General features: G+C 56.6%; 1 long non-coding RNA gene across 1 annotated transcript; it reads right to left on the reverse strand.

The window, feature by feature from the left end:
* Positions 1–10,181: 10,181 nt before the first annotated feature.
* Positions 10,182–22,850, reverse strand: LOC109498052. The gene is made up of 3 exons (XR_006595301.1): positions 20,356–22,850; positions 10,855–11,098; positions 10,182–10,347 (listed from the first exon to the last, which is right to left on the reverse strand). It is a non-coding gene; the product is annotated as an uncharacterized LOC109498052 (long non-coding RNA).
* Positions 22,851–24,149: the final 1,299 nt, after the last annotated feature.

A 24,149-nucleotide genomic window follows, 5' to 3' on the forward strand; every position in this document is an offset into this window, starting at 1 on the left:
CCGAGCCACCCAGGCGCCCCGCCACCAAGATGTTTCAATGCAACCAACCTATGAGCCGGGCCCTTAACATGGATTATCTTGTTCAAGCCTCCTGCCAACCCCACAAAGTGGCATCGTGAGTGCCATTTTACAGAGATGAGATTAAAGCCCAGGGAGGGAAAGCACACGCTCTGAGCCGCCACTCCGATGTCCGTCCTGCATCCCCTCCCATGGCCCCTAAATACGTTGGCTCCTTCTGAATTTCTCCTTCTATAGTCCAGACCACGTCAGCTCCCTGGGGCCGAGCAAGTTGCTCTGTTTCCCAGGAAACCATTTTGAGCCCTGAGGTCTTTTTAAGGAGCCCACGAACTTGGGGGGGGGGAGAGCTCTCCTATTGATGCAGATGGCTACCAATCCCCAGGCAGGTAGTGAGCTCCCCATCCTCGCAGGTGTGCAAGCTGAGGCCGGGCGATGAATTCCGGGGAATGTTGTAGCGGTTTCTAACACCAGCTGGGGAGACAGAGGATGAGCTAAATCAGCGGCTTTCTGGAAGAAAACAGAAGCGGAGAGCCAGACCGCCTAGGTTCAAATCCTACTTGCTTTGCTGTCCGACCTTGGGCAAGTTACTAAGGTTCTCTTTGCTCAATATCCTTTCCTTCAGAGCGGAACTGGTGATAGGACCTATCTTGCCGCATAGCTGCAAGATTACACAAATTAATACGTGTGAAGGAACATTTAGCAGAACGCCTGGCACGTGGCAAATTTATAGCACATAAACTTCAAGCATTAGCTATTACTTTCAAACTTTTGCTTTTAACTTTGGAGTCCGATCTTCCAATCAAAAGTTGGGCGGATACCAGTATTAGAAGCGGATCAGGGAGAGGCTGCTCGCCCAAGGGGGTGGGGGCAGGCGGCGCAGGAGCCCCGGCAATCGTGACGTCCTCCTGCCGCGGTCTCAACACCACGTCAAGGGTCTCTGTGGCCCACGTGCCAACCACAGCCTGTGCCGCTGTCGGCCCTCCACCTGGCTCAGAAGTGCTCAGAAATGCTCAGAAATGCTCCCTGCCGTCAAAACCATCCAGGATTTCCAGGACTGTCAGCACTATGGTGGTCAGCGACCACACTTTACAGATGGGGGACACTGAGGTCCAGAGAGGAGGGGGAGCTCGCTGAAGTCACCGGCCAGTTGACGGACAGAGGGCAGAGGGGCTTTTCAGCCCCGTTTCCAGAAAACAAAAACAAACAAACAAAAAAACACTGGGCCACAGAGGGGCCCGGGGAGCCTCCCCAAGGCCCCCTCCCCAAAGCGGGGCCTCTCACCGCAGGACGCTGGCTTCAGAGGGCCGTTGTGGTCTCTTGGAAGTGATATTTGAAGAAGGAAAGAGGGGTGGCAAAGGAGAGAAGGTTGGGGCAGGGGGCGGGCAGAGTGAGGCAGCTCAGGCCTTCCAGAGGCAGAAAGAGGCTCTGCCCAGCACCATTCGCCTGGGAGGGAGGAAGCCGTTATCAGCACACCTAGAAAAGCCCCCTGCACCCCTGCCAGCCAGGACCCCCTGCTCCCTGTCCTAGGGTGGGCTCTCAGGGAAGGCATGGCCACAGGCTGCCTGAGGGGTCCTGTCTGATAGGATTCTGTCGGAGTCCCACCAGGCGAGGCTTGTAGCGACCGTCGGGTTCTAGACCCTCACTATAAAGAGGGGACACCAGCCCAGAGAGGGGCAGCGGCTTAGCCAAAGTTACACAGCGGGTCAGGGCAGAGCTGGGATCACCCATGCGACATGGGGGCCTTATCGCTTTCACCGGCATCCCAGTTTGTGATAACAACGACAATTTAAGGACGACATTTTGGGCTTGAACGCCCATTGTGGGCAGGTGCAATTCTAAGTCCTCGTGAAACAACCCCGTGGGGAAGGACCATAAGCCCCGTTTCACAGATGAGGCACAGCAAGGCTACAGCACCTGCCTGGCACATGGCTGGTACTCGGGAGAGTGGGGATTATGCCCCCGGCATCTGGATCTCTCCTCTGTCAGCGGGGAGACGACCTTCTTCCTGGAAGTTTCAGCATTAGTGAATGCGGGTGACGGGGATTTTAGCATTTGGGGAGCCACTCTAGAGCTGTTGAAACCGTGTGTGGGCAGCTGCCTTCCCCACAGCTAATATTCTCACACTGGCTACAGGAAAGTCAGAAAACTGTTTTTCCCAGCTTCCCTTTCGGGCCAGGGGTAGCATGGGACACGGATATGGTTGATGAGATTTAGGCAAACGTCTCAGACACATCATTTCTCCACAGCTAGAAAGCCCTTTCTTGGGTACTTATTCCTTCCCCTTCTTCCTCCATGGAACAAAGATGCAACGCCAGAGACCTGGCAGCCATTTTGGAACTATGAAGAACCAGGGAGGAAACCAAGGGCTACGCGCTGAAGGTGGCCAAGGAGTAGTGAGTAGAGCCCAGGTCCCGAGAGCCACTCTGGACTTCTTGCCATATAAGACAAGAAGCACCAGCCCGATAGTCAGGTTTCTGTTATTTGTAGCTGCATGCATTACCACTTCTGCTAATGGTGGGAACGAGATGGGACCGCAGTCCCGTGTGACCCCAAGTCCATGCTCCGTCTGTGGAACCCCACGGCCTTCCAGGGGTCACCCTTTCCCTCTTCCTCTCTCTCCCCGAAGGCAGTGGCCACAGGCCTCTGCCCGGATCAGGGCTCAGAAAAGGCTTCCGAACAATCAGTCACCCCTCGGGCCACACCCTTGAGCCACCAGACCAACGGACGTGAACCCACTTGAGGACTGCCAGGAATGGAGAGGGGGTCTTGCCCTGAACCCACCAACATGACAATTCCAGGGTGTCGAGTATCCGGCAAATTGGACCTCCGGGCACCCCGTTTGAGTTGGCCCGCAATTCCCCACGGCACCCATCCTTCGTCTGACTATTGAACAAATATTTATCAAGGGCACGCCAAGTTGCAGGTGCTCCCAGGTGAACCAAGCCTCCAGTTCCCGCCGGCAGAGCTCACATCCTAGCGGGAAGGCAGACAAAAAGCAAGCCAGCAGATGTAGCCCTCTGGTTACCACCCCTCGTCCTTACCAAGCACTTGGCCGTTGACGTTGCCTAACTCCATCCCCCTCAACGACCCTGCCAAGTCGGGGCCACGTTCTGGTTTTACAGAAGAAACAAAGACGCCAGACGGACACTACGCTGAGACTTCCCCAAGATCACCCAGCCGCAGAGGGGTTCGAACCTTGGTCGGTCTGGCCTCAGTGGCCCTCCCTCCCCAAAGCATGTGCTCTGTTCACCAGAATGATCAAAGCAGGTCCCTCCGCCATGTTGGTGCCTGATGGTTCTTTAATTATTCATCCCTGCTGAACACCGGCCCAGGGCTTCAGCCATGCTGTCTGGAGCTCACCCATGGGGGAGCCAGGGTAATGAGTCCAGACCTGTCAAGAAGTTTGGAATCTGTCTGCCCATAAAATGTTCCCTGGTCCTCCCACACCAGCCCTGCCAGGCACAGTGGAGTATGGGCTGGGTTTGCAGTTTTGAGGGCTAAGACCTCTTGGCCCGATCTCCATCCCATCCAGCCCAAGGTCTTTCAGACTTCCAGCTAAGCACAGGGAGTTGTGAGGGAGGGTAGGTGAGGGGTGAGGGTGGGGGAGTCATTTCTTCAGGGCAACTGGGGCAAGGCAGTGGTTCAGGGGTCCAAGAAGCCGCCAGATAAGAAGATCTCCACACGGACAGAATCAAACAGACCTGGCTTAAATCTTGGCTCTGTCAGTGGCTAGCTGTGTGTCCTTGGACAAGACACTCACCCTTTCTGATCAGGTACCTTGAATATGAAATGGAGATTCATCCATCCCATGAATGGGCCCCCAGCGTGCTCTAGGCACCGGGGATACAGCAATGAAAATAGCAGACAAGCCGCTGCCCTCACAGCGGGGCTTTTGTAAAGACTGGAATGCATAGATAGCATGGTGGCCCATATTCATAAGGACTCAGGACCCGGTCGTTACTACTTTACTTATTATAAGAGAACTTAGGCTTTATGTATACAACTATTTTCTATCCCCCCCCTTCGATGATCATTTTTACCACAGCGTTTTGGCCCCCCGCACACCTGTGCACGCGCGTGCACACACGGACAAAAACACCAACTGGTTTCAGAGAATTTATTTCCTCCTTCAGAGTTGCTTTGGACACTCATATCTCCGACCCTGTGAGGTTTTTGTTTTTGTGGCTCATTCGCTTCCCCTGTGTCCCAAAGCTTCCTAACTTGTCCTAACCTAGTGTGGCATCTAGCAGGGACCAGGGACTGTTTTCTTCACACGCGCACTCACTCGCTCACTCACTCATCTATCCATCCGTTCGTCTATTGGGCAAATATTCAGTAAGTCCTCTGGGGTGCCGGGTCCTGCTGTGACAGAGACAGAGCCTCACGGGATTTATATCCCCAAAGGGAAGACAGACAACAGGAGGGCAAAAAGTACGCTATCCCCCCAGGTGTGGAGGCTACAAGAGGGTGAGGCGGGAAGGGCCGTTCTGAATTGGCTGGGGAAGGAAGGTCCCCCTGCGGAGGTGACATCTGAGTCCCATGGGGTAGCCTGCCCTGGCTTCCCAGCCAGCCACCCACAGGTGGTCAGGCAGAAACACAAAAACAGGCACTGATGAAGCCGGGAGGCTCCCTGGACTCCTCAAGCTCCTAGAACGGGGGCTTGAGAGGTCATCTCAGACTCCAACCCCTCTCCGGAGAGTTGGGAGAACAGGGAACAGAGAGGGAAGGGGGTTTCCCAAGGTCACAGAGCCAGCAAGGGCACGCGTCCTGACTCCAGCCAGTGCTGTCTTCACAAAACCACTCACTGCCTTTCTGGACGTCACATCAAGGGGTCAGGAAGATCCTGGGAGACACAGAGGATCACACAGGCTCGGGGACAATCTGGAGACAGAGAAACTCAAATTGTCCCTCCACTGCCAGCCACGCTCGTCCTCCTGTTCAGAGAACCGCAGGAACCCACAGCGAGCAGCCCCCATCCTGGCTCTGCATCTGGGAACCATGGTTACAGCTGCCTTTTGATGGGCAGGGGATCTGGAACGCCTCGGAGCCGCCCCCTGGCTCCTAGAGGTTGTGTAGAAGCCGGAACGAGGTTCCAGGGGACAAGCTGGAGGTCACCAGCCGCCCCGGGATGCCACCCCCTTCACCTTCCCCTCCCGAGCCGATCATCCGGGCACCCGACACCACCGCGAAATCCTTTTTAGAGCCTGAATTAAAAATAAATTTGCAAGCACATAACCAGATGTTACATGGGGAAAAGATAAATAACTCAGCCTGTCAAGGAACTGCCTCATCTCAGTCAACCCTCTCTCTTTCACAAGGTTTTAATTTTTAATTTCACAGCGGTAACTATAGCAACCTGCAAAAATAATATATTCCAAAGCAAAACAACTTTCTTGGCTCTGGCTTGGCATCTCCATGTTCCCTCCTTCCCTCCTCTGTACCAACTTCATGCAGGTCTGTGCCCAGAGTGGATGAACGTTCTCAGCTTTGAACTCGTTTATTCATGAAGCAATTCATTCATTCATTCATTCATTCATTTGCAAGTATCTCTTGCACCCAGATCCACGCCACTGCTGAGTTCCGATTACAGGATGTTGGACAGTGGGTTCAGAATCGTGAGGGACGCCATGTTATCTAACGTATTTGGTTCCTAAGTTTTGAGTAGATAGGAGCAAGAGTCTGGGTAGCACGGGACACCTGTATTCACTGGAAGCCTAATTTGTCCCAGGGAGAGTGCTGGGCTTTGGGGCGAGAGAGCTGAGGAGGACTGAGCCCGCCTTCAAGGAGCCCAAAGCCCTGTGAGGAAGACAGGCATATAAACAGATCATTGCAATAAGGTAAGACAAGTCTTGGGTAAAAGGGGTGAATTATGTACAAATGGGGCCCCAAAGAAGTTCAATATCTAGGGTGGTCTGGGAAGGCTTCAGAGAGGAGGTGACTCCTGAGATAGGTCTCGCCGATGAGTAGAAGTTTCCTGAGTGCCTAAGATAGGAAAGGGCACGCCAGGTAGGTGGAACAGCGTGTGCAAAGGCAGAGACACGGGAGACAGGTTGGTGGGGCCCACACACAGGGTGAGGGCTGTGCCTCAGTGGGACGCCGGAGACACCAGAGGAGAATAATCAGACAGAGCCTGGATCACTGCACTGAGGACCTGGGCTTAGAGGATAAGAGAAATCAGCGAAGTAGGGGGGGTGAACGAGACATATGTTGGAAGGTGACTCTGGGGACAAGTGCGGGGAATGGATTGGAGTGGACAGACGGAGACAGCCCGAATGCAGCGGGGAGTGGCCTAAATTGGGTGGTGGCTGCAGGGGAGAAAGGAGTTTGGGTTCCCTCAGAAGCAGATCTGAGCCAAGGGTTCAAAAGCACGTGGGAGGTAATCCCCAGAAGCAGCGATTGCGGGTGGGGATGTGCAAGGGAGGGAGAGGAAGCCAGTGAGCGTTTCGCAAGGAGCAACCAGAACTGAGCTCCGCCGGGGAGCCCTGGAGCCAGTGTCCAGGGTGCCCCGGGGCCGTGCCCCCTGACGGCAAAGGACCTGGCGTGTTTAAGTGCCAATTTCTGTATGAATCGGCCGAGAGCTGCTCCCCGGGAAGCATCGCTTCCCGGGGAACATCGGACCTGCCATTCAGGCTTAGGAGCAGAGCCACTCCAGTGGCCAGAGAAAGTCCCCACACTGACTCGTGTGCAGGCAGCAGAATGCCCTGAAATAGGAGAGAGAGGCCAAAGAGATACGGATGGGGCATCAACAGCATCCGCCCGAGCGAAGTTCTGAAAGATAATAAGTGGACACGATGAAGCCTGACATCCGGGGGGGTGGGCAGATGCACTGACTCATGCAGCCCGGTCCAGGGACCCCGGGCAACATGCCCCAAGGATGGACCCAAGGCCGTCTGGATCCAGGCAGGTTAAGGCTAAGTGGAGACTGATCAGATACCGGGCAGGAGGCCCCAGAGCAGCCCTCGAGGCCCACACGGGGTGGGCTAGACGTTCCTTCCGAACGGAAAGCCTCGGGTCTCGGGGAGACAGAGCTACCCCCTCAGTCCCTGACGGAATGTGGAACGTGGCAAGCAAACGCGTCGGTTGGGAAAACACACGTGCAAGGAAGCGTTCACGCAGAGATGTAGCACGGATGCGTAACCTCGGGCGAGGGACTTCGCCTCTCCTGGCCTCAGTTTCCCCCTCCCCGCTGTAATGAGACGCGGTTTATAGAAGGGTCCGCTGCGCAGGCTTGTTGTGAGGATGTAATTAGATGCCGCTTCGCGATGCCCGGAAGTCACCTAAAAAATATGACCTGTTCTTGTTGTTATTTGGGGGGCTGTATTTCCTGAGCACGGCGTGCACATCAGGTCCCTGGGGATCCGGCAGCCATCTGCCCTCGTGCAGCCCGGAGCCTCGCGGACATGCCGAAGCGCTTTATATAGAATGTTAAAGAAAGCAAGATAGAAAATTATGCATAGAGCTTGATTCTAATTTTGTTTAAACACACACACTCACAAAGGCCCGAGGGATATACACCAACATGTAACGATACTTAACAGTAGATGGGGGAGTTGAAGGTGGCTGGCATTTCTACAATTCTTTTCTGTGGGGGTTTTTTTATTTTTCTTTCTTTTAAAATTTCACAGCGGACTGTATTATTTAAATTGCCATTTTCTAAAAAGAAAGGAAAACAAATAGGTTTCTTTCTCTGACTTCCCTACCCCTCACCAACTTCATCCGCTTTCTGGGGAAGCAGGAGATCCCCTGTCCAGGGTCCCGGGGCCTGGCCTCACCCCAAGTGCGGTGCGCGGTGGAGGGCAGCCGTCGGAGCGGCTGGACCCACTGACCGCGAGCTGGGAGAAAGAGTCGGGCTCCCCGTCAGTCTGCCCGTGAAGACCGGCCCTGCCCCTGGTGTCTGAGGACTCAGTCTGGGCTTGTCCACCGACCTACGCCTGGAGAGGAAAAGCTGTGCGGTGCTGTGGACAGGTGGGGGCACTTTCACGCACCCGTGTGCCCAAGCCACCTTGTCTAGATGGCCTTTCTCCAAGCTGACATTTGTTCTGCATCTCTAGGTGCCTGGGCCCCTCTACTGCTTCTGCACTTGAGTCGCGGAGAAAGACAAGTTGTGTTGATTGCTGATCTCGGGGCCCATGAGTCCGGGTCTCCCGAGAGTAGCCTTCTTCCCTGCCACGTGTGGAGAGCCTGCTTATGGAATAAAGCCAAGCAGAAAAGATAACTTTGTTGAATCCTTCTGTCCAGCCATTCCTGAAACTGCTTTCCTAGAAAAGAGCCGGTACATTCCCTTTCCTTTTTAAGTGGGCACGAGTTGGGTTTCTGTCTCGGGAAACGGAAGGAACCCTGCCCAGCTTCCTGGAGGGGACATCTACCGGACGAAAACTGGTGGTCAGCGAAAATATCTGGAAGAGTTCCTGGGTCATGACCTGGTCCCTCCATCACTGCTGGGTCACTTCCCTGGATCCCCAAACAGACCGGGTGAGTTAGCCAGGAGCCTCTTCCAAGCATGCCCATGAAAACTCTTACACGGTCCCCCAAGCCCTACCCTTTTCCTCTCTGGACACAGAAGATCCAGCAAGGATCGTCCGAAGGTACGTCAGAGCCACTGGGTGGAAGGTGGGGTGTCCGAACGACCGTGACAAGTAGACCCACGTAGGACTAGAGCACGCGTGAGAAACACACACATTATTGGGCCGAGCCACTGAGATTTGGGGGCTGTTTGTTACAGCAGCTATCCTGCCCTGATCGCTACAATAGGGTGGCGCTTTGCGTTCATACCCGAGAGCTGTGACCCCGCGGGGGTCTCAGAGCTTTCTTTCCACTGAAGATATTTATTGAGCTCCCATTCTGAGCTTGCACGGCCCCACTATATTTCTCTTTATCCTACTCTGGCCTCGATGGCCTCCTTTCCCATCTATCTGTCTTATCTGCGTGGACCCTAAGCTCCCCCAAAGCGGGGTCCTCGGTCTATCTTCTTCCTATGCTGTGTCCCAGTGACTAGTTCAGTGCCAGGCATACATTAAGTGCTCAGCAAATATTGATTAGCTGGCTTTGTAAAAAGGCCACATGCACAGAATTGTTTGAGGCTTAAGTGAGGTTTTGACTGTGATACCACAGGGTACACAGCAATTCCTCAGGAAATAGAGTCACAAGGAGATAAGGACACCCATGGTCTGGGGAAGGCTCTCAGGGGGAGGGCAGAGGTTAACCGGGACTGTTCTGCCCCACACATTCCAGACAGTTCTCTCTGGTCTCTGGCCCCAGAGTCCCTGCAGGAGGCAGAGCCCGGGAAGGGGAAGGGGAAGGGGTCAACGTTTCTCTGAGGGAGCCCCGGTCCCAGGAGGTGTAGGCTGTGGTCGGGGTGAGGAGACACTGTGGGTAACAACCTTCTGAAGGCTTTGGCTGCGTGAGCAGCCTTGAGGCAGACTTCTTTCTCTCCTTTGCCTAGGGACAGAGGCGGGTGTGGGATGCCTGATGTGCTTCTGGGGTAAAGCTTCCCTGAGCAGCCTGAGATCTCATCTCAGGACATGGAAACTCCTCGCACCCAGTCCTACTTGTCCGACGCAGGCTCCAGGGATCTGGCCCAAGACTCCCGGGCTAAGGTCCAAACTGCCTGCCTGGGCCGGCAATGGGGGCGGCTTGTCCAAGCAGCACGGTGTGGTCGTCGACAGCTTGAGCCAGGATGCCTGGGTTCAAATCCTGGCTCTGGCTACTCACTAGCTCTGAGGCTTTGGACTCCTTAGTTTTTCTGAGCCTCAGTGTACTCATCTATAAAGTGGGATGATAATAACAGTAACCACACTGGAGGGTTGTTGGGAACATTAAAGGAGTTCCCTCGAGGCAGGACACGGCTGTGGCCCCTGGGTCTCTCTCCGGGGGGTGGCGGGTAGTGTAAATTTTGTGTCTTTACTCTTGTGACAGCACAGACCAGTTAAAAGCTCTGATGTTCCTTATCCCTATGATTGCACTACGTTGCATGTTGGGCTCTTTCTTTGGGATCTTTGAGACCCTACTTACTCCATCCCCTCAGCTGGGCAGCAAACCCTTCCTTCCCGCGGGGGAGCTGGGGACCCACCACACCCGCTTACTTGCTGTGTGACCTCGCGTAAGTTCCTTGTCTTCTCTGAGTCTGTTTCCTCATAGAAAAAAAACCACTTGGAGAGGGATGATGATGATAGAATGAGATTCTTGCTATTTATAGTAGTCCAACAACCGCTTATTTTGAGCCCCTACTCTGTGCCGGGCATCGTTGTAGGCTCTGGGGACCCAGCAGGGGACAAAACAGACCACATCCCGGTCCTGACGGAGCCAATGTTATCACAGGGCCGCCACGACCTAAACAAGTAAGTAAAATACTGATGTATGGGATGATGATAGGGGCCGTGGAACGTAATAATTAAACCAAGAAAGGGGAAGGGGAGCGGGGTGCAGGGAGGGTGGCCAGGGAAAGCCTCTCCCGAAAAGAGTTGGGCCAGGTGAGGGGGCCACAGAGCTATCTCAGGGAAGAGCTTTGCAGGCAGGCATGTTCTAGAACCTGATGAGCGAGGGGAGACTGGAGAAAGGGCAAGGTCAGAGGAGCAGTAGGCTCAGTAGGCCGGGGCCTCCCAGGCCACTGTAAGGACTTTGGCTTTTCTCTGCACACAACTGGGAGCCCCGGGAGCTTCTGAGCGGAGGAGGGTGTGACCTCGCTTACAAGCAGATGTCACCAGTTGGCAGGAGAATAAGGCTCACAGGCCCCGGCAAGCCCCAGCGCCCGCACTCCACGCCCCCAGCCCCTCCAGCTAGGTCTCGGCCTTGACTCCTGCTTGTCCTCTGCTCGCCGTCTGCGTCCCCCTTCCTCACCTGCCCTCATCCTTCCCTTCCTAGACAAGCAGGAAGCAGGAGCAGGCGACGGGTCTCAGCGGCCATGCACCACGTTCCAGTCCTCCTAGTTAGCATCGCTGGGCCTCAGTGTTCCTCATCCAGAAAATGGAGCGATGACGACAGACTTGCCCTCACCGAGTCCGTGGAGTCCCAGAGATCCGATCGCGGGCAGTGCAGCCTGGTGCAATCCCAGGGTGAACGGACACCCGAGCTTTTAGCTGGTCTGCTTTGTCGGAAGAGTGAAGACAGGGAAGTCACGCGGCCCACCCCCCACCCCCGCTGCACAAAGGTCACTCCCCACCGCCCCTGCCCCCCCTCTGCCGCGACTTCCCACTCAACCCAAGACTGTCCACGTTTCTGAACAGGTGCTGGACCAAGGTTGGCTGCTTCTCACCAGCCAAGGGATGTCAGCACCTGTGGGCAGCAGTAACGAGTCCCTGAGTCCCTGTGTGAACCGTCGTGGGGAGCGTGCCCCGCGCGCTCGGAAACGTCAGCCGCTGCCTCGACTCCCCTCACGTCGCCTGGGAAGGACATCCTTCCTCCACTGCTTGGCCCCAGCCAGTGAGACAGGCTCACGTGTATCACCAACGCCTGGGACAGAGCAGGGGCTCAGTGAATCCTCACCGGCCGCAGCCATAGCACAGCTAGAGGCGCGTGCGTGTCCTGCTTTGTGTCATTTACCTTGTGGCCTGGGGCGAGTCACTTTACTTCTCTGAGCCTCTGTCTCCTCATCCAAAACATGGGAGGACTCATTCCTCCCAGCAGGGTGAAGAGGGCATCCCCGGGGCTCCCGTGCTTCCCCTGGGTCCTCACTAAGGTGCCCAGAGGATACCTGGAGGGGAGGCCCAGTGGACATGGTGGTGGCCATCCGAGCCACTGCGGCATCTGGGAGCAGATTGGGGTGTGAGCTCTGTTGAGTCCCAGGCTGAGATCGCTCCATAAGACCCAGTGAGGCTCGCTGGGGCTGGGGGCCTGTGGTGGCAGGTGTCAGCGGGGGTGGGGTCCCTGTCTCTGCTCCGTCGGGGATCCTGTGTTTACCCTGGTCTCAGAGAAGAGCAGTACTCACTGGGAGCCTCTCGCCTTCCCTTGCCCCAGTTCAGGGCAAAGAGAGCCCCTAAGGAAGACACGATGGGTGAGGACCTTCTATAGGACCCCTGCACTTCTAGGTACTTGCTGACAGCTGGCTGTTACCCAGATGCCTCAGTTTCCCTATCCAGAAAATGCAAGCAATAAGACCTGTGTCATCTCATCCCGAGACGCTAGCGAGGGGCTGTGTTTAGAAGGGAGATGGTCTATAAGCAACAGAGCTCCCTCCGGTCCTGCCAGATCCCTCCTTCCCTAAAGTTCCGCGCACTTCTCCCCCGTGTGTCTCCTTCTGCCTGTTTCCCTCTCTGCCTTCTCTTCTGTGGCAGAAAAGCTTCTCTTTGTCACTTTCCTCTCTTTCTCGCGCCCTCCTGGGTCCTAAATCCTGGCTCTGCGTGTCTGTGCTGCATAAGCTCAGGCAGGGTGCAGGGCAGACGTCCTCTGACAGTGGACATTCTCAAACTCGACGCTCTAGGAATTTTTTTTTCCTGGGGAATTCCTAGGTGCAGATTCCCGGCCCCACTCCAGAGAGTCTGATTCCAAGGGCCCAGGGCAAGGTCAGAGATCCTGCATTTTTACCCAGCACCCTCCCCGCCACCACCCAGGGGAGATAGGCTGGCTCTTAGGCTATCCTTCGAGAAGCCCCGCATTTGCCCTCAGTTTCCTCATCTGTAAAATGGGAGCAAAGAGAACCCACCTCCCCAGGGGGGGTAAAGATGAAATGATTTGTCTGCAAGGCAGTTCGTGTCTCTCCATTTTTCTCTGTCTTGGCTTCCGTATGACTTCTTTTGTCTCTGCCTTTCCCGTGCTCGGTTTCTGATGTTTTCGTATTTCTTTCTCTCTCCTCTCTCCCCACCCTCTACCTAGAAGCGAACCCAACCCCAGAGCCGAAATGGAAGAACTGGGGGAAAAAAAAAAAAAAGAGTGGTCCTTCTGTAAGGGCCGGGGGGGCCAGTGACCACTCAAATCCTCACCTCCTCACCCCTGGCTGTCCCCCCAGACGGAGCATCTCCCACCCCTGCAGCCCCCTCGGCAGCAAAGCCCAGGGAAGGTGGGGGATCCATTGTGCAGGAATGGCCTTGCTACTATGGAAACCAGCGCTTAGGAACAGCTCAGAGAGACGATCCATTCTGGGGAGCAGCCTGGCCTTGGGGGAGGGGGGGAGGCCAAATTTCAGCGCCTTGGACCTTGCCCTCCCATTAGCAGCCGTGTGACGCTGGGCAAGTCACTTAACCTCTCTGAGCCCTCTCTCCCTCACCGGCCTGGGAATGCGGCCCCCATTAGCAGTGGGTAATCACGGGCCGCCAATGACGGAACGCCCGTGCTGCGGCTTTCAAGCCTGAAGCCCCGCCAAATTGCCGTTTGCTTTCATTACCGCGAGCTCAAAATATTCTTGTGCCAGCTTGCCGTGCGACCCTGTGCCACCCGGGGGGCCACCAAACGATTTCCATGATAGAATTCCCTCTTGTAGAGGCGCGGGGTCCACTCCGAGTCACCCTGGAAGGAACACACACACACACACACACACACACACACACACCAGCCACGGAGCTCAGCTGCCCAGACACCAGCCCCAGCCCCAGCCCCAGTTGAGAAAGGCTCACTGTGGTTCCTCTGTGAGGAAGAAGTGAGCTTGAGGTCTGGGTGATTACTCCATCTACAAAATGCCCAGTGCCCTGCAGGGCCGACAGCCACGGGGCACTTCCCTGATGGTGCATTTGCTTCCTCAAGAAGAAAATGAAGAAGCCCCAGGGTTCCCTGGGCTCCTCGGGCCTCCACTCCCAGGTCTGGGCTCATCAGCCTGACCTTCACTGGCCCGAAAGTCTCTCCTAAGAGGCCTGCCCTGTTCCCCCGCTCCCCAGCATAGCCCCCCTCGACTTGGTCTTTCCCTATGAAAAGGTGGGAACTGTCTGGCCCCCCACCTCTGAGAGGCATCGGGCAAGGGCTTTACCCCTCTCTGTGCCTTAGCTTGCACACACACTCACACACACCAAGACCCATGGCGTGCCTGCACACACAGCACATGCCCACGCCCGTCCCTGGCCCCCCAGACACCTGGCTGTCTCCCGAATAAGCCGGGCGCTATCGTGCCCCCTTGCCTTTGCTCACATCAATCCCTCTCCCTGGAATCGCTCCCACACGTTTGTCCAGAATCCTCTGGGATCCTTTCTACCCACCCCTCCCCACACAGCCAGTTTTTCAGAGAAACCTGGGACTTGCCCAAGATCACAAAAGAAGTGTGTGGCCGCAGAGCAGAGCCCGTGTTGGAACCCAGTCCTTGAGGGGGGAACGCGGACTCCTGCAGCTCCACAGGGCATCCGTGCATTCACTCAGCCAGCCAGGCGTCTGTTTGTTTGTTTTCCCAACAAACATTTATTACGCCCCAGGCAGGCTGCTCGGTGCTGGGGACCCAGCCATGAACAAGGCCAGCCGAGAACGAGAACGCGCAGCCCAGAGAAGCAGACAGATGCTAAACAAGTAATTACAAGCGTGATGGATGCCACAGAGGGAAAGCAGAGAGAGCCCTGGGAGGGGACCAGAGGGGGGCACTGATGTCTCCCATTTGTGCAAGACTTTACAGCCCCCTGCCTCGGAGCCCCGCCCTGGGAAGCCTGTTTAAGCCCCCCAGGCCTGCAGACTAGCGTCCTGGGGAGGGATGCATCCTCCTGAACACGCACATGCCCAGAGAAGGCCGCCCTGAAGTGTGAGGACCGCAGCTTTAGAGGCCTTGCGGGGGGCGGGGTCAATATTTCCCCATCACCACCATATCCCGACCTTACCCATCTCTTCCCAGCCTCTCGCGTACAGAGAATTAGCCCCACGCGCAGAGGAGCAAGCCAAGGCCCAGAAAAGCCCACTGAGTCATGGGCGCACAGCAGGGAGAGCGCCCAGGCTAGTCAGAATCCAGATGCCCAGGCGGGTCTTCAGAGAAGGCCCAGCTTCTGGGTGCCTAGCACATAGCCCTCCTGGCTGTGAAAAGGGACTGAGTCACCAGCACCCAGTGAGCCGGGGGTGACCGCTCACAAGGTACCGCCTGTACGTCACCATAGAGGATCCTGGTCACACGGTAAGAAGAGGCGCTCGTGTCAGAATGAGCGAGCGTCCAGCCGGATGACTCTGTTCCCCAGCTATGTGGCCCGGAGCAAGTTGTCCAGTCTATCTGAGCTCATGCCCCCCCCCCCCCCCATAAGGCAGGGTGATGGAGGGACCGGCACTCGGGGCAGGTGTGAGGAGTTTCACCCCTCTGGGCTCGTCGGTCACCTTCCCTCTCCCTCCCCACCCCCCACCCCTCCCACTGCTCCCGCCTCTGGGCTCTTCTCAAACGGGCCAGGCCCTCTCTTTGCTCACAGCCTCCCGCGTGCTGTTCCCTGTGCCTGGACACTCTTCCTCCGGAGAGCCACGTGTCTTTTCTGCTCTCCCCCGCACCACTTGAGTCTCTCTCGTCCACTGTCACCTTTCCGGAGAGACTCTCGCTCGTCGCTCTGGCAAAAAAGGGCCCCTGCGATAGAAAATACAGCGCAGGGAACATAGTCCACTGGTGTGGTGATAGCGTCCTGTGGTGACAGACGGCAGCTATGCTTGGGGTGAGCACAGGCTTCCGTATAGACTTGTCGGATCGCTACGTTGTGCACCTGAAATTCATGGAACTTCCTGTGTCGGCTCTACCTCCTTTTTTTTTTAAGTGGGGGGAAAAAAAAGCGCTCCCCCGTGACCTCGTGTCCCCTTTGGGCTCCTTATTTTTCTCCCCTGCTCTGTCACCAGCTTTGTCCCCATCTCCCCGCATGAGAATGCAGGCCGCGCTAGGCCGGAGCCTTGGTCGGGTCGGCTGTTGTCTCTCCAACGCAGGCACGTGACGAGGGCCACCCAAGCACACAGGCCCTCGCGTCCCCGTGGCCCGTGCCGACCCCCCCCCTCCGGCAGCCCTGGGAGGAGGTGGCTGTGCGGGGCTCCTTCTTAGCACTTGGCTCTTACCCTGCAGACGGCGAGGCCCAGGCAGAAGGTGTCGGCCGCTCTGCCGGCCTGCTTGGGCCTCCTCCGCCACAGCTAAGGCTCTGGAGCAGGGGCAGTGAGTCCCTCGGGGCCCCCCGCCCCAAGTGCCCTGGAACTGGCAGGCAGCGGGAAACCAGGCCCAGGCTTGGCAGGGGCTTGGCAGGGGCTCAGTGCCGAGGGGCAAGGCCCTGCCAACCTCACTCCCCCAAACAGCGACCTATTGTCCCAGCGGCTCCCGAGTCCCCGAAGACCTCCCAGCCGGCACTCTCTCACAGGGACACCCCACTCTCAAAGGGGCCCGGCAGTCTGGCTGCTTCCGGCCGCCACGGGGCATGGTGGTCCCGGCCTCATGAGAGGCCCTGGGACTTCCGGGCCCGCTGGGAACTCACAGCCCGGTGCTTGGCAGAGAGCAGGCGAGGACAGATCCCGGGGCCGCCTAGGCTCCTCGCATTTGTATGCAGCTGCAGGCCCCGAACATGAGCTGGAATCCATCACCAGAAAATAAAACACTCAGGGAGAGCAGGCCTCCAAAGACAAACGGCTGCGGGGCGAAGGTAACATCCACCCCTGCCTGCTGAGCACTGCCTGTCTTGCTCTCAGGGGCGTCTCTGAATGGAGACTCACCCAGCCCTCCAGGGGTGGGGAGGCGGGAGCTTATGGGATCTCCCCTTCTCGGGGAGGGGAACGGGGCGCACAGAGGAAAAGACGCCTGGCCGGAAGAGGGATGTCAGGGTGCGAACCCGGGCCTCCTGTCTCCAGAGGCAGGGCCTGGATGGCTCTGCCACACCCCGAACCTTCCTTGCTGGGGCGGGAGCTGATCACTGGAGGCGCGTTGCCATGGCAAAGCCGTCTTTTTTTTTTTCACCACGCCTCCCCCAGAGCCTTGGGTCTGAGTCTGGCCTTGGACCACGGGCATCAGAATGGGATACAGGGAGCTTACTAAAAAGCGCAGGCCCAGACCCACCCAGCACCTGCTGGAGCCGACTAATCTGTCTTATTCACACCACCCTCACCCATTCTGGTGCTCGTCTGAGTTGGAGAACCACTGGCTTAGACCCAGTTCGGACCTAGACAGAACTAGCTTTCTAGTTGTTAGGTGAATGGACCTTTCAAAGAGCTGCCTGTGTGGGATCTGGAGGTGCCGATAAGAACTACTATTTATTGAGCATTTACTATGTACCAGATCCTCTTTTTTTTTTTTTAAATATTTATTTATTTGGGGGAGAGTGCAAGCGGGGAGGGGCAGAGAGAGGGGAACAGAGGAGCCAACGCGGGTTGGTTGTATGCTGATAATCTGACAGCAGCGAGCCCGATGTGGGGCTCGAACTCACGGACTGTGAGATCATGGCCTGAGTGGAAGTCGGACGCTCAACCAGCTGAGCCACCCAGAAGCCCCCTGCCAGGTCCTCTTCTCACCGCCCCATGATCATTTCATCCTCGAAACGGCCCCGAAGAAGCGGTGGTATGATTATTTTGTCCATTTTACAGGCGGGAAAATGGAGGACGGTGGAGGGGGGGGAGGGCTTCGTTCAAGGTTGTGCAGCTAGAAGATGGCAGGGGCAGGATTTGAGCCCAGGTGCCTCTAGTGCTACTCAAATCAGGGTCCCGTCTGCTACCACCCCACCCCTGTCCCAGATTCCACAGTCTAGTGGGAAAAGAAGTTTGTAAGCACACGTTCTAAGCTTCATGGGGACGTTCACTAAGGGAGGCAGCTGCATAGGCTGGGACCCCCTAACCCAGAATGAGGAGCTAGTTGGACAAGCCCTTGAGGGCTGGGCTCCGCCGGATGAGTAGGAGTTTGCCAGGCAGATGTGGCAAGAGGCACAAACACCTGGAAACACATTCAGGGAAACGCCATGTGACAGCCGCGTGGGGTTAGGGGAGAGCTTGATAGCTCGGAAAGACCTTGCCGTCCTGGCCAAGGAGTTGGACTGCACCCCCAGAATGACAGAGGAGCCACCGAAGGGTGGAGAACACAGTCTGGACTTGCAGAAAGCCCGACCCATGCTGTGTGGAGGCCGGATTGAAGAGCCACGGCCCAGGGGTGGGTGGGGAGTTGGCGAGTTCCTTTTTAAGGGCCCTTGGGGCATCCAAGAGGGGTATCTGGGAAGAGTTGGAGATACTTGGGTGGGAGGCATCAGCGGGGGCCAACTTTCAGTCTGAGGTGAGTGAGGTGCCCCACTGAGGGGAGAAGTGGGAGGGGAGGCTCCTTTGGGGCACCCCTCACATCCTAATCTCCCAACCTTTGCCCACACTGGGGGTCCCACCTGGAGCAGACCTCCGTCCTGCGGAGTGCCACAACCATTCATGCCTTCCCGCCGCATTCTCAGCCTGGGGTCGCGGGCCGCTGCCTGTCTGAGATTCACAGTCATTTGGAGGAGGTCTGTCTTATCTCTGGGTGACCCCAGAAGCTTCCAGGTGCCCTGGACATGCTCGAGGCACTAAATGGAAACTAAGTCAGGTATGTTCGGTTAGGGTGGGGTCACAGGATGGCAGTTTCCAAGGGGGACAAGCTTTAGGCACCCCCCTAGCTCCCCGCCCCCCCCACATCCACACATCCACCTTCTCGGGCTCCCTGGCGAGGGCACAGAGCCCCGCTCGCCACCTATGTGGCTGTGAGCGAACCGCCGCCCTCATCGCCATTTGTAAATAGAGATGCTAAGATGTAACTGATAGAGAAATCCGCTCTAAAGGGGTCACGTGGATAAAGCCCTAAGGAAGGGACGGGGGAAGGGATCAAGCCTTAGAGTGCGTGTCCGGACCCCACTGGACACCCCCCCCCCATCTGAGTGTACATAGACTTCTATCTCCAAGTCTGCACAATGGGGGTCAGAATCGTATGTCTTCTTGGGAAGACTGAAAATGCGCAAGGCCTGCACACAGTGGGCCTCGCTTTACGGTGGCTAGAATCGGATGGGTGACTTCCGGGGCCCTCGCGGTGCAAGGACTATTGGCGGGGAGAGTCCCCTGGCCTGGCCTCGGCTGGAGCCTGGAGCAGGAAGCTGGTGGGCCGGGCCACAGGGAGATCAGAGCATAGGGCCGGTGCTGGCGACACAAGGTATTTGCATCAGATGATGGGTAAAGTGCCTCAGTTACTCCATTAACTCGGGTAGCAGTGGAGAGAGAGAACCGGTGTCGGAAGCCCACAATGAGAGTGGGGGGCTGAGATCACTGACCAGCAACCAGACGAGGGGGCTTCTGGGAGCTGCAGGGGGTGGCCTCTGGGTGGAAGCGTGTGGGTGAAGCTGTTGGAAACCCACAGTGAGAGTGGGGGGCTGAGATTACTGACCAGCAACCAGACGAAGGGGCTTCTGGGAGCTGCAGGGGGGTGGCCTCTGGGTGGAAGCGTGTGGGTGAAGCTGGGCTTCCTTCTAGACCCTCAGCCCCCGTCCTGAAGGCAGGAGACGCGGCTGGGGGCAAAATCAAGAAACACATCCCAGATACCACCGTGGCGGCAGTCCCGGGAAGGGGCGCAGGTGGTGGCTGGGGAGGGTAGTGTGGGCGAGGTGGAAAGAGGTAAATGGACTAGAACTGGGGTTCAAAGGTGCCGTCCACAGGCCCTGTGAATGGGTGAGGGTGTGAGGGAAAGAGTGGGTGAGGGTGACAGGGACTGAACGAGACTCGATGTCAGTAAAGGGTTTATTGAGCGTGGCATCTTGCACGTAATATCTGCTCGATAAATACCGTCCATCAGAAGAGCTCAGCGTCTTGCCCCAAGCCCGACCTTCTTCCAGGACCGGCCCTACAGATCATGCAGGGTGACGTTTCAGGTCTCAGCTTCCTGGGCTGGGCCAGATGACCTCGGAGGAGAGAACAGAGGACTCCCCACACTGGAAGCTTCCAACGTGTGCCGTGGCAGCAGAAGCGCTGCGCAGGGACCGGCCCAGGGTCACTGGGCTTGTTAGGGGCAGAGCAAGAGCCAGAAACCGAGCCCCCTGATGCTATAAAATCCCCCCCACCCCGCGATCTGCAAAGTCTACGATTTCCCAGCCTGCACGCCGGCAGCACTCTCCTCCGGAATCCACTGAGAAACGGGTTCTCGAGACTGTTTCCTGATCTTGAGTCGTCAGTGGGTGCCCAACGGTCCCACCTCAGAGCCTTCACACTTACTATTCCCTCTTCTTGAACCTTCCTGAGACGGCTCCCAGCCCCCTCCCCCTGCAATCCTGCAGAAGCCTCCCTGGTCCTGCAGGATTTCCCAGCACGGGGCAGCAGTACAGGCGATCCTGAAGGTCAGGTCATTACCACTGCCTTACCTCCTTCCACAGCCAACTTGGAAGGACTCCCCAGCCCTATGCCAGGAGAGGCCAGCATAGCCGCCAACACCCACGCCGTGGCGCCACAGCCCAACCCCCTCCCCTCCCCCCCCTACCATGCAATGGACTGGGCCGCATAGGATAGACCCACCTTTCCTGCTGGGATATGGCCCAGGCGGAATCCCCCTTTCTTCCTCCTGGCTCAGCTCGGATGTGAGTCAGGGAAGGTCCCGTTGACATTTTTCCTCTGCCCCCCTCCCTGGCTCACGAGGGCATGAGCAGGCACAGCCTTACGGGGCGGGGAGGAGAGGTGGAGCCAGTTAGAGCAAACGCACCCCTGCTTCGCCTGGTAAGGTCATCCAGGAGCCTCAAGCCAACAGGCGTTCCTTCCTCCTGTCCCTAAGGCCCTGGCCTGATGCTGGCCCCAGACCCAAGATACAGGCTTCACAGTTAACCCCAGTGTGGTCCCTGCCTCACTCAGGGCCAAGTTCACACAAGAGGCAATCAGGGGCTTAAGTGGCTGCCAGAGAAGGCCAGCCGCCTGGTTATTAAATATTAAGTGGCAAGAGCCTGGGAACGTATAATTGCAAATGAGACTCTAGAGCAGATGTTGCCAACAGCTTGGACCAGTGCTCACAGTTGGGACCAACAGGGGATTTCAAGTCACCAAGCTGGGCTGCTGGCAACGGCTCCACGTTTACTGGGCACCTGCTGGGTGCAGGCTCTGAACTGGACGCTGTCGGCAGAAAGATTGAGCAGACGTGGTCATTAACTTCAAGGGGTTCCTGGTCTGGTGAAGAAGACAAAGTAAGCAAAGACCTTTGACCTAGGGTGGTAAATTCTGGGCCACGGGTAATCCCAGGGGAGGGGTGGGGGCCCAGGGAGACACCTATAAGGAGGCGAGGAACAGAGGCTTCAGAAGGGCAATTCTGCAGGATGCATCCGACCTGTTAGTCGTTCAACAAACATTGATCGAATACCTACAGTGAGCCAAATATTGTTGTAGGTTCCGGGAAATAAAGTAGTAAGTCAAACTCTCTCTCTCTCATGGCACTGAAAACCGAGTGCGACCTTCCCTTCCGTGGATGGGTAAGAGTTTGCATCACGACGAAGAGGCAGAGAGGAGCAAGCCCCACGCCGATTTGGAGGCACGAAGAAGTCAACCAGATTCGAGGCGGGGAGGGAGGTCAGTGTGGCTGGACACACGTGGAGGGAGAGATGGGATGGCTAGCAGTCAGGGCCTGAAAAGCGGCCACGCGCAGAAGTTTGGGTGAGTCCTGGAGGAGATCAAAGTACGGTAGAGTGTCCTCCCTCAGAGACAGTCCATGGCTCCTGGCGATAGGACTAGCCTTTTCGGCTGCCCTCCTAAGAAGCCATGAGAGGAAGGTGGCTGGTTGGCCACCCCCTCCACCGCAGGCTGGGCTGCTGAGTCCCCACGGCCAAGGGCCTCAGAGGAGCCCCACCCTGGCTCTCCTCACACCTGCAGGCTATTATGCCCACTCCTGAATGGCCGAAAACATATCCTGGGAACATAGGCGCCTTTGTCTGTGAGGAGAACGCAGTCCCAGCGGAAGGTGACAGGGGTAATATGAGAGCCCAGATCATTCAGGAGACAAGTCCTTGCCAACGGAAGATTCCAGTTCAATGTCGCCCAAGAATGTCTCAGCTGATGGGCCTCTCTCTCTCTTTCCGCTGCCCAGCCCAGAGCCAGAGGGTGGACGGGATGAACTTTCAAGGTCATTCCTTGGCCATGATTCTATACAAAGAAAAGCAAGAGAATGGGGAGAAAGAGAAGATCTGTGTCTGAAGGTCCTAAGATCCCCGGAGGATTAGAGTCTGTGAACGTGGTTCTAAGAGGCTGGAGCTGCAGGAGGCTGAGATTCCAGAATCCCGCAGATCTAAAATTCTAGCCTTCTAGAATCCTGTGATCGTAAGACTCTGGCTTGATGAGAGGGAAGCTACCACAGACATCACATCCTCTCCATCGGATTCATGCCTCTGGAGAGAAGCCCGCACCTCGAACTCCAAAACCAAGCAGGCTCGTTTTCCCCTTTCTGCCTTTAAATTGTCTTCATGCTCCTTCGTGTCTGCTCATCTGCACACCCCCTCCACAGTCCCTCCTCCAAGCCTGGCAGCCCACATTTGCCATCTGCATATAACCCAGTGATTAGCACAGCCGCTGCTTGAGCAGGAGAGGAGGGGTGTGGAGCCCTTGCTGTCTGCCAGCCAGACGGCCTTCAGTAGACCGGGCTGCAGGGACTCACTCCTGGCTCCCCAGCAGGGCTGAATAGAGGAGGGGAGACGCACAGAGAAAGGCCCACGAGCCCACAGACACACAAAGACCCAGAGAGACGTCCACATCACACACAGGCATCTGCAGACCGCGTGCACTCACACACATTCAAACAAGCCAAACGAACAGGGGTGGACACACGACCCTACGGTGACAGCGCCCCCCCCCCCCCCCGGCCAATACACATAAACACGAAGATCTAGAGAAAGACATGCACAGCACACGTGGGTATTTGCAGGGAAACACACACACATCTATAGAGGCCGAGCCACACAGAGCAACACAACAGCATGCTCACACATATATAGACAGACACACACACACACAAACTCAAAGATGCGTGTTATTTAGACTGAGACCCCCACCCCCCCCACCCCAGAGGGCCACAGCGCTGTGTTGTTAGTGGGTGCACCCTCCAAAGGAGAATTGCCAGGAAAGGCATCCTTCCCAACCCCCTCTCATCCCTCCGCCACCGCACTCCTTCAGGGGACGTTACTGGAGACCTACTATGCGCTCAACCTGGCATTGTGCCCTTGGGAGATTCCCAGAGCTGTGACCCGGTGCCAGGGAGCTTGGGAGCAGCTGAAACACACACGGGCACTGAGGCCAGGAAACCATCCCCAGAGCCTGTACAACACGCACCTGCCCGGAAAGGGGATGAGCTCCCCGTTGCCAGAGCCAAAGCTGGTATAACAGAGAGGTTTGCGTATAGGATGGGAGACCGGCTGCTGGGGGCGGGGGGCGGGGGGGGGGGTGCAACCGATGGCCTTTAAAATCCCTTCCGGCTCTGATAGTCTCTATCGATTCCACTGGACTTCCAAACGGCCGTCTTCAACATTTTGATCATGGTCCCGGTCAGTAAAAACATTTTAAACACGCACCCCCAATGTATGCCCGTGTGTGCGCGCGCACATCCTTTTAGAGCACTGATACACTTCACGGAACACACAGACGCAAAAACAGAAAACCCTGAAATAATGAGATGAAACCACATAGATCGCTACCTAAAAGGACAGGTAGGGCTGGAGGGAAAGTGATAGAACATTTATTGAGTGCCTCCTGTGTTCCAGACTTTTGATATACAGTCTTTCTTTGAATCTTCAGAATAGCCCCGTGTAAAGAGGCTATCATGGGTTGTTTTTCTCTCTCTCTCTCTGTCTCTCTCTGGTTCCTGTGGCACAGATGGTGGCAAGTTTGGGGCCCTCAGGCTGGGAGGAAGAGGCTGCAAAATTTTGTCCAGAGCCTCAAGTGACACCCCGGGAAGATTTAGGGTTGAAACTGAGCAGCAGGTGGGATTGAGGTGGCTTGCAGGAATCCGTCTCCACCGCCTTCCCTGTAGCTCCCGGGCCCCATGTTGCTCTGAACAAAAGCCCCAAAGCTGTTGTTTTCGCTGATACTCTGGCATGACTCTGTCTCTCGATTTCTTCTGGAAACTCCATTCCCTGAGCAAGACACTCAGGGCCACACTTCTCCTCCTTAGCAGCTATCACTACCTACAGAGTATGCGTATGCGGGTTCCTCAGCCATGCGCGTATCTTCCACCCCACTGGAACCCCCCCCACTCCCCCGGGCCGCAGCAGGTGTTCAGGAAATACCTGTGACTGAATGAAGACCTGCCATCTTCCCTGGCTCAGCAGGGCTGTGGGCCTGTG

This window comes from Felis catus, chromosome A3 (genome assembly GCF_018350175.1).
Source record: "Felis catus isolate Fca126 chromosome A3, F.catus_Fca126_mat1.0, whole genome shotgun sequence".
Lineage (NCBI taxonomy): Eukaryota > Metazoa > Chordata > Mammalia > Carnivora > Felidae > Felis > Felis catus.